The sequence below is a fragment of the Rana temporaria genome, chromosome 6, assembly GCF_905171775.1.
Source record: "Rana temporaria chromosome 6, aRanTem1.1, whole genome shotgun sequence".
Lineage (NCBI taxonomy): Eukaryota > Metazoa > Chordata > Amphibia > Anura > Ranidae > Rana > Rana temporaria.
In genome coordinates this window covers 216,718,736-216,729,914 of record NC_053494.1, presented here as the reverse complement: position 1 = coordinate 216,729,914, position 11,179 = coordinate 216,718,736, and positions in this window count along the sequence as shown.

Here is an 11,179-nt window from a genome sequence, read left to right as displayed (position 1 = left end):
GTTAAAGCGATGCAGTGCCGAATTGTAAAAACGCCTTTGGGCATTTAGCAGCATATTGGTCCGGGGCTTAAGTGGTTAAAATGTAAGCAGGTGATGTGCAGTTTCTGTCTCTTATTCTAATGGAGAGCTGCGGTGGTGCCGTCCCAGGAACTGAACTAAGGAAAGTGGAAATGTGCAGAACACCCAGGCTAAAGGGCCACAGAGGAACATCTCTTCTTCGGATCTGAGAAATATAAGTCCAGGTTCAGCACCCTCAATAAAAAAATAAAAAACTGCTCTAAAGAAAATAAACTCTTTAACCATTTTAGCCCCCGGACCATTTGGCTGCCCAAAGACCGGGCCACTTTTTGCGATTCGGCGCTGCGTCGCTTTAACTGACAATTGCGCGGTCGTTGCGACGCGGCTCCCAAACAAAATTGGCGTCCTTTTTTCCCCACAAATAGAGCTTTCTTTTGGTGTTTTTTGATCACCTCTGCGGTTTTTATTTTTTGTGCTATAAACAAAAATAGAGCGAAAATTTTGGAATATTTTTTATATTTTTCTATAATAAATATCCCCAAAAAAATAAATACAATTCTCAGTTTAGGCCGATATGTATTCTTCTACATATTTTTGGTATATAAAAAAAAACAAAAACGCAATAAGTGTTTATTGATTGCTTTGTGCAAAAGTTATAGCGTCTACAAAATAGGGGAGTGTTTTATGGCAGTTTTATTAATATTTTTTTTTCTAGTAATGGCGGCGATCAGCGATTTTTATCACGACTGTGACATTGCAGCGGACACATCGGACGCTTTTGACACTATTTTGGGACCATTCACATTTATACAGCGATCAGTGCTACAAAAATGCACCGATTTACTGTGTAAATGTGACTGGCAGTGAAGGGGTTAACCACTAGGGGGCGACGAAGGGGTTAAGTGTGTCCTAGGGAGTGATTCTAGCTGCTAGGGGGCGAGGCTATGAGTAAAAGGTCACTGATCGCTGCTGCTGATGAGAGGGAGCAGACGATCAGTGTCCTGTCACTAGGAAGAATGGGGAGATGTGTGGCCGGATTCAGAAAGCATTTACGCCGACGTATCTTCTGATACGCCGCGTAAGTGCACGGATGCACCGTCGTATCTCTGCGCCTGATTCTTGAAATAAGATACGCCTGAATTTTGGCTCCATCCGACCAACGTAAGTCTCCTACGCCGTTGTATCTTGGGCGCATATTTACACTGGCCGCAAGGGGCGCTTCCATTGTTTTACGCGTCAAATATGTAAATAAGTGAGATACCCCGATTCACGAACGTACTTACGCCCGTCGCAGTAATCTACGCCGTTTACGTAAGGTGTACGTCCGGCGTAAAGTTATTCCACACAATAGCAGGTGTAAGTCATGTAAGGGTATGGACCAGGGAACAGCCGTCGTATTTTACGTCGTTTACGTAAGTCGTACGTGAATGGGGCTGGGCGTAGGTTACGTTCACGTCGTAGGCATTGAGCCGTCGTATCTTAGGGAGTATATGCGACGTGATTCTAAGCATTCGCACGCATGCGCCGTTCGTTCGGCCCTTCATTTGCATGGGGTCATGCTTCATTTTAATAGACCACGCCCACTTCCTTCCTACTTTGAATTAGGCGGGCTTACGCCGGCCAATTTACATTAAGCCGGCGCAACAAAGGGAGCAAGTGCTTTGTGAATACTGTTCTTGCCTCTCTATGTTACATCGGCGTAGTGCATATGAGATGCGCTACGACGCTCTAAAGATGCGCTGATCTACGTGAATCTAGCCCATTGTGTTTACAGTAACATCTCCCCGTTCTTCAGCTCTGTGACACGATCGCGGGACACCGGCGGACATCGGGTCTGCGGGTCCCAGGGGGACGGTCATGGAGCTCACTGCAGGGTTTGCGAGCCGCCAGGGGTGCATGCGCGACCACACGGTGGAAAATTTAAATGGACGTACCTGTACGCCCATCTGCCTGTCCGTGCCATTCTGTCGATGTATAAGTTTGTGCGCCGGTCGGCAAGTGGTTAAATCACATCTTACATTCGTCTGGAGTTCTCTCATTTTCTGAACGTTTTCACCCGCTGAATGAATATGTATCAGCGCTGAAACTGAATTTCGCTAATTAGACACAAGCTCGGCTCCCCTTTATTCTAAATTACTTCTTCTTCTCATTTGAAGAACAAAGAGGGAAAGCCGCAGCGAGTAAAGGCAATTTTGATTGTTGAGAAACAAAAAAAGTTTGAGCCACGTTTTTATTTTAGCGCCATTAGAGAAATTAATCAAAACATTCTCCTGACTTCAGGGCTTCCCGAAAAAGTCATTAGATCCAACAACATAGATAGCCATAAATCTAATTTCAGCAAAGGCAATCGGCAACGGCCAATCAGCATTCTTCCGGGTTTAATAGAAAAAGCTCTTAATGTGAAAGATAAAACATCCTCAGAGTGATAGAACAGAAGAACTAACATCCAAAAGACCGCCAAGCAATGGAGAACTCAAAGGAGAAAAAGTACAAAATCTAACAGTTTCTGAATCCTGTATCTGGGAATCTACTTAGTAGCCAAAAGTAGGTGCACCTTTCTCCAAATGGTTGGATTTAGGTGTTTTCAGTGAAAGTTACTGTTAATACTACAGCATGCAAAGACATGTAGACATTGGTGCTCCCCCAACCTTGTGCTAACAGTTTGGGGAAGACCCTCTAGTGATATAAAGATCTATATAGAGGAATCAGGACCTCCTTCCTCCTGCTGGTGACCCCTCTAGTGATATAAAGATCTATATAGAGGAATCAGGACCTCCTTCCTCCTGCCGGTGACCCCTCTAGTGATATAAAGATCTATATAGAGGAATCAGGACCTCCTTCCTCCTGCCGGTGACCCCTCTAGTGATATAAAGATCTATATAGAGGAATCAGGACCTCCTTCCTCCTGCTGGTGATCCCTCTAGTGATATAAAGATCTATATAGAGGAATCAGGACCTCCTTCCTCCTGCTGGTGAACCCTCTAGTGATATAAAGATCTATATAGAGGAATCAGGACCTCCTTCCTCCTGCTGGTGACCCCTCTAGTGATATAAAGATCTATATAGAGGAATCAGGACCTCCTTCCTCCTGCTGGTGATCCCTCTAGTGATATAAAGATCTATATAGAGGAATCAGGACCTCCTTCCTCCTGCTGGTGATCCCTCTAGTGATATAAAGATCTATATAGAGGAATCAGGACCTCCTTCCTCCTGCTGGTGATCCCTCCAGTGATATAAAGATCTATATAGAGAGATCAGGACCTCCTTCCTCCTGCTGGTGACCCCTCTAGTGATATAAAGATCTATATAGAGGAATCAGGACCTCCTTCCTCCTGCTGGTGACCCCTCTAGTGATATAAAGATCTATATAGAGGAATCAGGACCTCCTTCCTCCTGCTGGTGACCCCTCTAGTGATATAAAGATCTATATAGAAGAATCAGGACCTCCTTCCTCCTGCTGGTGATCCCTCCAGTGATATAAAGATCTATATAGAGAGATCAGGACCTCCTTCCTCCTGCTGGTGACCCCTCTAGTGATATAAAGATCTATATAGAGGAATCAGGACCTCCTTCCTCCTGCTGGTGACCCCTCTAGTGATATAAAGATCTATATAGAGGAATCAGGACCTCCTTCCTCCTGCTGGTGACCCCTCTAGTGATATAAAGATCTATATAGAGGAATCAGGACCTCCTTCCTCCTGCTGGTGATTAGTGTTGCTCACGAATATTCGTATTGCGAATATTCGGCTCGAATATAGCATATTCGAGTATTCGCGATATATTTCGAATTTCGCAATGAATATTCGCAATTCCGAATATTCGCATTTTTTCAATTTTATTTTAAAAACAGATCACATCCTATCGACGTCTAAAAGCATTGCTGGTATGATTAGAGACCCTGGGCTGAGTAGCTAAGCTGAGGCGATCCTTTTATGTTGCCGAATATAAAAAAAAAAAAATTGCGAATTTTCGCTAATGCGAATGCGAAAATGATTGCGAATTTTCGATAACTGTGGTAGGAGAACTCTGATTGTCTCTGATGCAAAAGGGGGGGGGCTTTGTGTATGTTTCTGTTATGAATATTTGTATGTTTGATATTATTTTTTGTAAGAAGGAAAAAATTGCGCATACCTTAAAAAAGGGGAGAATACAGCAGCAACTCAAAAATGTTATACAACATAAATTAATACAAGAAAGAAAATGGAGTCGCTCTACAAGAATAAAAAATATGTCTAGTGACAAGACATGTGGGCAAATTATAAAATAAGCAAGCGCAAATAACTTGTGAAATACACAGTGAAACAAATATATAAAGAAATATAGTCCCAATAATAGAAAAATAATCTTTCATAAAAATGTCTTTGATATGTGAAGTGAAAAAAAGTCCAAAGCATGCAGCATGAACGTGTTCAATCTTCAAGGTGTTTGATTGACAAACGGCTGTGACAGATGGATAGAGTAAAGAATCACCACCAATGCAAAACACTTTTTATTTTCTATTGTAAAATATCACGAATATTCTGAGCCAATCAGAGTGCTCCTTCCGCATTTGCCGAATATTCGCAATTATTTTGTATTGTAAAATATCATGAATATTCTGAGCCAATCAGAGTGCTCCTTCCGCATTTGCCGAATATTCGCAATTATTTTGTATTGTAAAATATCACGAATATTCTGAGCCAATCAGAGTGCTCCTACCGCAGTTATCGAAAATTCGCAATTATTTTCGCATTCGCAATAGCGAAAATTCGCAATCATTTCATTTCGATAAAATATCACGAATATTCGAATTTAGCGAATATATCTCGAATATTCGACTATATATTCGAGATATATCGCGGAATCGAATATGGCGTATTCTGCTCAACACGACTGGTGATCCCTCCAGTGATATAAAGATCTATATAGAGGAATCAGGACCTCCTTCCTCCTGCTGGTGACCCCTCTAGTGATATAAAGATCTATATAGAGGAATCAGGACCTCCTTCCTCCTGCTGGTGACCCCTCTAGTGATATAAAGATCTATATAGAGGAATCAGGACCTCCTTCCTCCTGCTGGTGACCCCTCTAGTGATAAAAAGATCTATATAGAAGAATCAGGAATAGGGTTGAGCGAACCCGAACTGTAAAGTTCGGGTTCGGTACGGACTTTGTTTTTTTTTGTACCCGGACCTGAACCTGGACATTTTGCTGAAAGTTTGGGTTCGGAGTTCGGCTATGTAATGGTGCGCTGCAGGGCAGCCAATCACCATTTGTTTTACTTGTTTTACCTAGAAGCCATCACAGCCATGCCTACTATTGGCATGGCTGTGATTGGCCAGTGCAGCATGTGAACCAGCCTATATATAAGCTAGAGGCACATAGCACAGCTCGTCACTCTGCATTAGCTAGGGTAGGGAAAGGCTGCTGCTGATCTGAGGGAGAGATTTAGATAGGAATATCCTGCTTCAGAAATCTAGACCAGCAACGTTTCTTTCTGTGAGATACTCTGCATTAGATAGTTTAGGGCAAGGTTCCTGCTGATCTGAGGGAGAGATTTAGATAGGAGTCAGTCCTGGTTCACAAATCAAATTGCAGCTAACCCTAACCCTAACCCCAACCCTAACCCTAACCTCCTAACCCCAACCATAACCCTAACCCCCTAACCCCAACCCTAACCCGAACCCCCTAACCCCAACCCTAACCCCCTAACCCTAACCCTAACCCCAAAACCCTAACCCCAACCCTAAACCTAACCCCCTAACCTAACCCTAACCCTAACCGTCCTCCTAGGTCAAGATTATTTTTTTATTTTTATTTTTATTGGTTTTATTTTTATTTATTTTTTATTTTTTTTATGTTATTTTAAAGGGGGTTTCCACCTTTTTTTAAGTTTATTAAAAGTCAGCAGCTACAACAAGTGTAGCTGCTGGCTTTTAATAAACAGACACTTACCTGCTCCACGGCTCCAGCGACTCGCTGGCCGGGGCTCCGCTCCTCGCCCCCCCTCGCCGGCCGGCGTCTTCATTCTTAGTGTGGGCACCCGGCAGTGACAGCTTTCGGCTTCACGGCCGGGCACCCACTGCGCATGCGCGAGCGGCAGTGGCACCCACTGCGCATGCGGCGAGGCGCCGTCCGGTTGGACAGGCGCTCGCCTACAGGGAGGGGCTGTGAAAAGGCGATTAAGCTAATCGCCTTTCCAGCCCCTCGGCGGAAGGAGGAAGTGGGACAGGAAGTCCCCTTCTCCTGAAGCCCCCACTCCCCCCCCAAAAAAATGACATGCCAAATGTGGCATGTAAGGGGGCGAGGAGTGGGTTAAGCGGAAGTTCCATTTTTAGGTGGAACTCCGCTTTAAGTTTTTTCCCTTTCCATTCGTTTTTTAGAGACTTTTTAGTAGTCAAAAGTCCGGGTCCCCATTGAGTCAATGGGGTTCGGGTTTGGGTCAAGTTCGGGTCCCGAACCCAGACTTTTTTCTGAAGTTCGGCTGAACCCGTCAAACCCGAACATCCAGGTGTCCGTTCAACTCTAATCAGGACCTCCTTCCTCCTGCTGGTGACCCCTCTAGTGATATAAAGATCTATATAGAGGAATCAGGACCTCCTTCCTCCTGCTGGTGACCCCTCTAGTGATATAAAGATCTATATAGAGGAATCAGGACCTCCTTCCCCCTGCTGGTGACCCCTCTAGTGATATAAAGATCTATATAGAGGAATCAGAACCTCCTTCCTCCTGCTGGTGATGCCTCTAGTGATATAAAGATCTATATAGAGGAATCAGGACCTCCTTCCTCCTGATGAAGACCCCTCTAGTGATATAAAGATCTATATAGAGGAATCAGGACCTCCTTCCTCCTGCCGGTGATCCCTCTAATGATATAAAGATCTATATAGAGGAATCAGGACCTCCTTCCTCCTGATGAAAACTCCTCTAGTGATATAAAGATCTATATAGAGGAATCAGGACCTCCTTCCTCCTGCTGATGACCCCTCTAGTGATATAAAGATCTACAGTATATAGAGGAATGATGTTGTGGAACTTAGGTGGCCTTCACAGAGCCATCACCTCAACCCCACAGAACACCCTTGAGACCCAATGAGGAGGGGAACTAGTAGGAGGTGTCACCCGCCTACCCTACAAGCTGGACATTCTAAACTAGGTCTAATTAAAGATATATTTATGGGAATCAGGACCTCCTTCCTCCTGCTGTTGACCCCTCTAGTGATACAAAGATCTATATAGAGGAATCAGGATCTCTTTCCTCCTGCTGGTGACCCCTCTAGTGATATAAAGATCTATATAGAGGAATCAGGACCTCCTTCCTCCTGCTGGTGATCCCTCTAGTGATATAAAGATCTATATAGAGGAATCAGGACCTCCTTCCTCCTGCTGGTGACCCCTCTAGTGATATAAAGATCTATATAGAGGAATCAGGACCTCCTTCCTCCTGCTGGCGATCCCTCTAGTGATATAAAGATCTATATAGAGGAATCAGGACCTCCTTCCTCCTGCTGGTGACCCCTCTAGTGATATAAAGATCTATATATAGGAATCAGGACCTCCTTCCTCCTGCTGGTAATCCCTTTAGTGATATAAAGATCTATATAGAGGAATCAGGACCTCCTTCCTCCTGCTGGTGACCCCTCTAGTGATATAAAGATCTATATAGAGGAATCAGGACCTCCTTCCTCCTGCCGGTGATCCCTCTAATGATATAAAGATCTATATAGAGGAATCAGGACCTCCTTCCTCCTGCTGGTGATCCCTCTAGTAATATAAAGATCTATATAGAGGAATCAGGACCTCCTTCCTCCTGCTGGTGACCCCTCTAGTGATATAACGATCTATATAGAGGAATCAGGACCTCCTTCCTCCTGCTGGTGATCCCTCTAGTGATATAAAGATCTATATAGAGGGATCAGGACCTCCTTCCTCCTGCTGGTGATCCCTCTAGTGATATAAAGACCTATATAGACAAATCAGGACCTCCTTCCTCCTGCTGGTGATCCCTCTAGTGATATAAAGATCTATATAGAGGAATCTGGACCTCCTTCCTCCTGATGGTGACCCCTCTAGTGATGCACCCCATACCGGTTGCTCAGATTGCAAGCATCTGAAAGAAGTACCCCCAATAGTAGTCCTGGCCAGTGCTGGTTCTCCAATATTGTACTCTTCTCTACTTCTATGTTACAGGCCCCTCCAGGGATATGATGAACACTCTATGTGGACCAATCGGCCTTTATCAGGCTATCTCCAGTAAAATCCCTGAAATAGGCAGGTCTCCACTCTCTCTCCTGCTTTATTATGATTTTAACAGTGGCAGTTATCACGAAGAAGAGACATAACAATAAAGGGATCTCGCCGTGTTTTGAGAACAGTCGAATAAAGTGGAATGCAGAGGGGAATATGAAGTCTTTTGTTGGCACAAATCAATGCTCTACCACAGAGAAAGAACAATAGCTCACATTAGCATCTACTAAATAGATATGACAATGGAGGAGAGAATGGGGGCCCTTTGATTCGAGGATTGTGATGAATCTGATGCAGTGTCACACAACATGAGTTTGAAAAATACCAGCAATGTCAACTATGGGTGCAGAATGTCTGCTGTAACAATCAGACTTAATTGTTCATTCTGACATGCTGCGGTGCTCCATTAACCACAGATCAGCCGGGGCTGAATACATGAATATCAACGAGGAGGACAAATCAAAGCCTATAATGGCTTGTTACAGCTAAAGCGGAATGTTTAAAGGGTCAAGACATTATTCAGAGCCATATGAGAACATACCCAAGGCAGCAGATTCTAAATAAAGAGGTTACTTTGCTTAATAATGACCCCCCCCCCCATGTCAATATTTCAGTTTAAGGTGGACTCCAATGGTAGTAAAAAAAAAAAAAAATAGTCCTAAAAATTGGCGAGGTGACACAGTGTCAAGCTTGGGATGAACTTTTATATGTGCCTTCTGTTTTTTTCAATATTTTGCATGTACTCAGTTGTTGTTTTTTTTTTTTGAACAGTGGCCCTAATACCACTTTTAGGCAGGTGCAGTCTGCTTTCTCCACTGCAGGTGGCGCTCATCAACACCAGCAATGCAGAGGGAGAGTAAGGCAAGAGGAATGTAGTTCCTCTATGGTTCACCGGGTCATTGGGGCAGCAATGCGGTTGGATGCTGACAGCCCATGTGACCCTGGTGGCCATCTTGGGTCATGCAGAGTCTATTTAATGCACTTGCTCATTAATTTGTACACAATGGGGTAGATTGAGGTAGAATGGCACTTCTTTGTGCGGGCGTAACGTATCCCATTTACGTTACGCCTCCGCAACTTTTACAGGCAAGTGCCGTATTCTTAAAAGAAAGTTGCGGCGGCGTAGCGTAAATAGCCTGGCGTAAGCCCACCTAATTCAAATTCTGAAGAGGTGGGCGTGTGTTATGTTAATCAGGCTTGACCTGACGTGATTGACGTTTTTCCCGAACGGCGCATGCGCCGTCCGTGGAATTTCCCAGTGTGCATTGCTCCAAAGTACGCCGCAAGGACGTCATTGGATTCGACGTGAACGTAAATGACGTCCAGCCCCATTCATGGATGACTTACGCAAACGACGTAACATTTTCAAAATTCGACGCGGGAACGACGGCCATACTTAACATAGGATACGCCTCATATAGCAGGGGTAACTATACGCCGGGAAAAGCCTAATGTAAACGGCGTAAATGTACTGCGTCAGTCGGGCGTACGTTCGTGAATTCGCTCATCTAGCTGATTTACATATTCTAGGCGTAAATCAGTGTACACGCCCCTAGAGGTCAGCGTAAATATGCAGTTAAGATCCGACGGCGTAAGAGACTTACGTCGGTCGGATCTTAGTCAAATCTAGGCGTATCTGATTCTATGAATCAGGCGCATAGATACGACCGGCCAGACTCAGAGATACGACGGCGTATCAGGAGATACGCCGTCGTATCTTCTATCTGAATCTACCCCAACCAGTGCGTGGGTAGTGTAGAGACAGGTCACCCTTTGTCTGGACAGTATTAGCGGTAAAGAAAAGTTCCAGATGAGTAGGGGAAGCTTAGGGATCTTCACATTTGGGCCCAGACTACTAGCTATAGGCTGCATTTCACCCCACCGGACAGACGCTGTCAGTTTGGCTGAAACATGCTCCACTACATGCTATTGCCCTCCATGACTGTTCCTGTTCCTAATTAATTTAAAAAAAAAAAAACACTCGGCACCTCACAAAACTTACGCAAGAATTGATCATATTTTTTTACACGCCTCTGAGGTCCACACCGCGTCTTCCGCGTCCATTTCTGACGTCCCGTGGTCTGACCATTCTTTGGTCCTCGTTAAAATTGCTAATGTAATTTCCTCCCCCGGGTTTCATCCGTGGCGACTTAACGCTTCGCTTCTCTCTAACCCGGTTCATTGCACTATGTTGGAGAAGGAAATTCAGGAATATTTTGTGAATAATGATAATAGTGAGACCTCCCCCAGTTCCCTATGGGGGGCCCACAAGGCAGTACTCCGGGGGAAGATCATACAGCTTTCGTCGAAACTGAAGCGGGAACATAAATTAGACATTTTGAAACTTGAAAAGGACTTCACCATTATTAGTAAGGCTCACAAGCGTAACCCCTCTCGTGTTTCCCTTGACAAACTTGATTCAGCCAGGTTGGCACTCAATTTGGCTCTCACATCCTCGGCGGATAAACATCTGACATGGCAGAACAGTAAGTTTTACATGCGGGCAAACAAGTTTGGCCCACAGTTAGCGGCTAAACTTTCACCTAAATTGAGGACGTATGCAATCCCTAAGATTAAGGCCACAAATGGCAATCTGACCCAGAACCCTGAAAAGATTCTCAGGACTTTTCAATCCTTCTACTCCTCCCTGTATTCTTCTGAGACTCGACTTTCCCAGACGGATCTTGACTCTTTTTTACAGAAGATCCCTCTCCCCAGACTTTCAAAATCCCATCGTTCCATCCTTGACTCACCATTCCAGGTAGCAGAGATTTGTGCTGTTATTAAAGACCTTAAAACTGACTCTGCCCCGGGCCCCGACGGATTCTCAAATCATTATTTTAAGACCTTTTCTGACATTCTGGCTCCCTATCTGGTCCGGTTCTTTAATTTTTTACGCAGTGACCCATTATTGGATCCCTCGGTGTCAGAACCT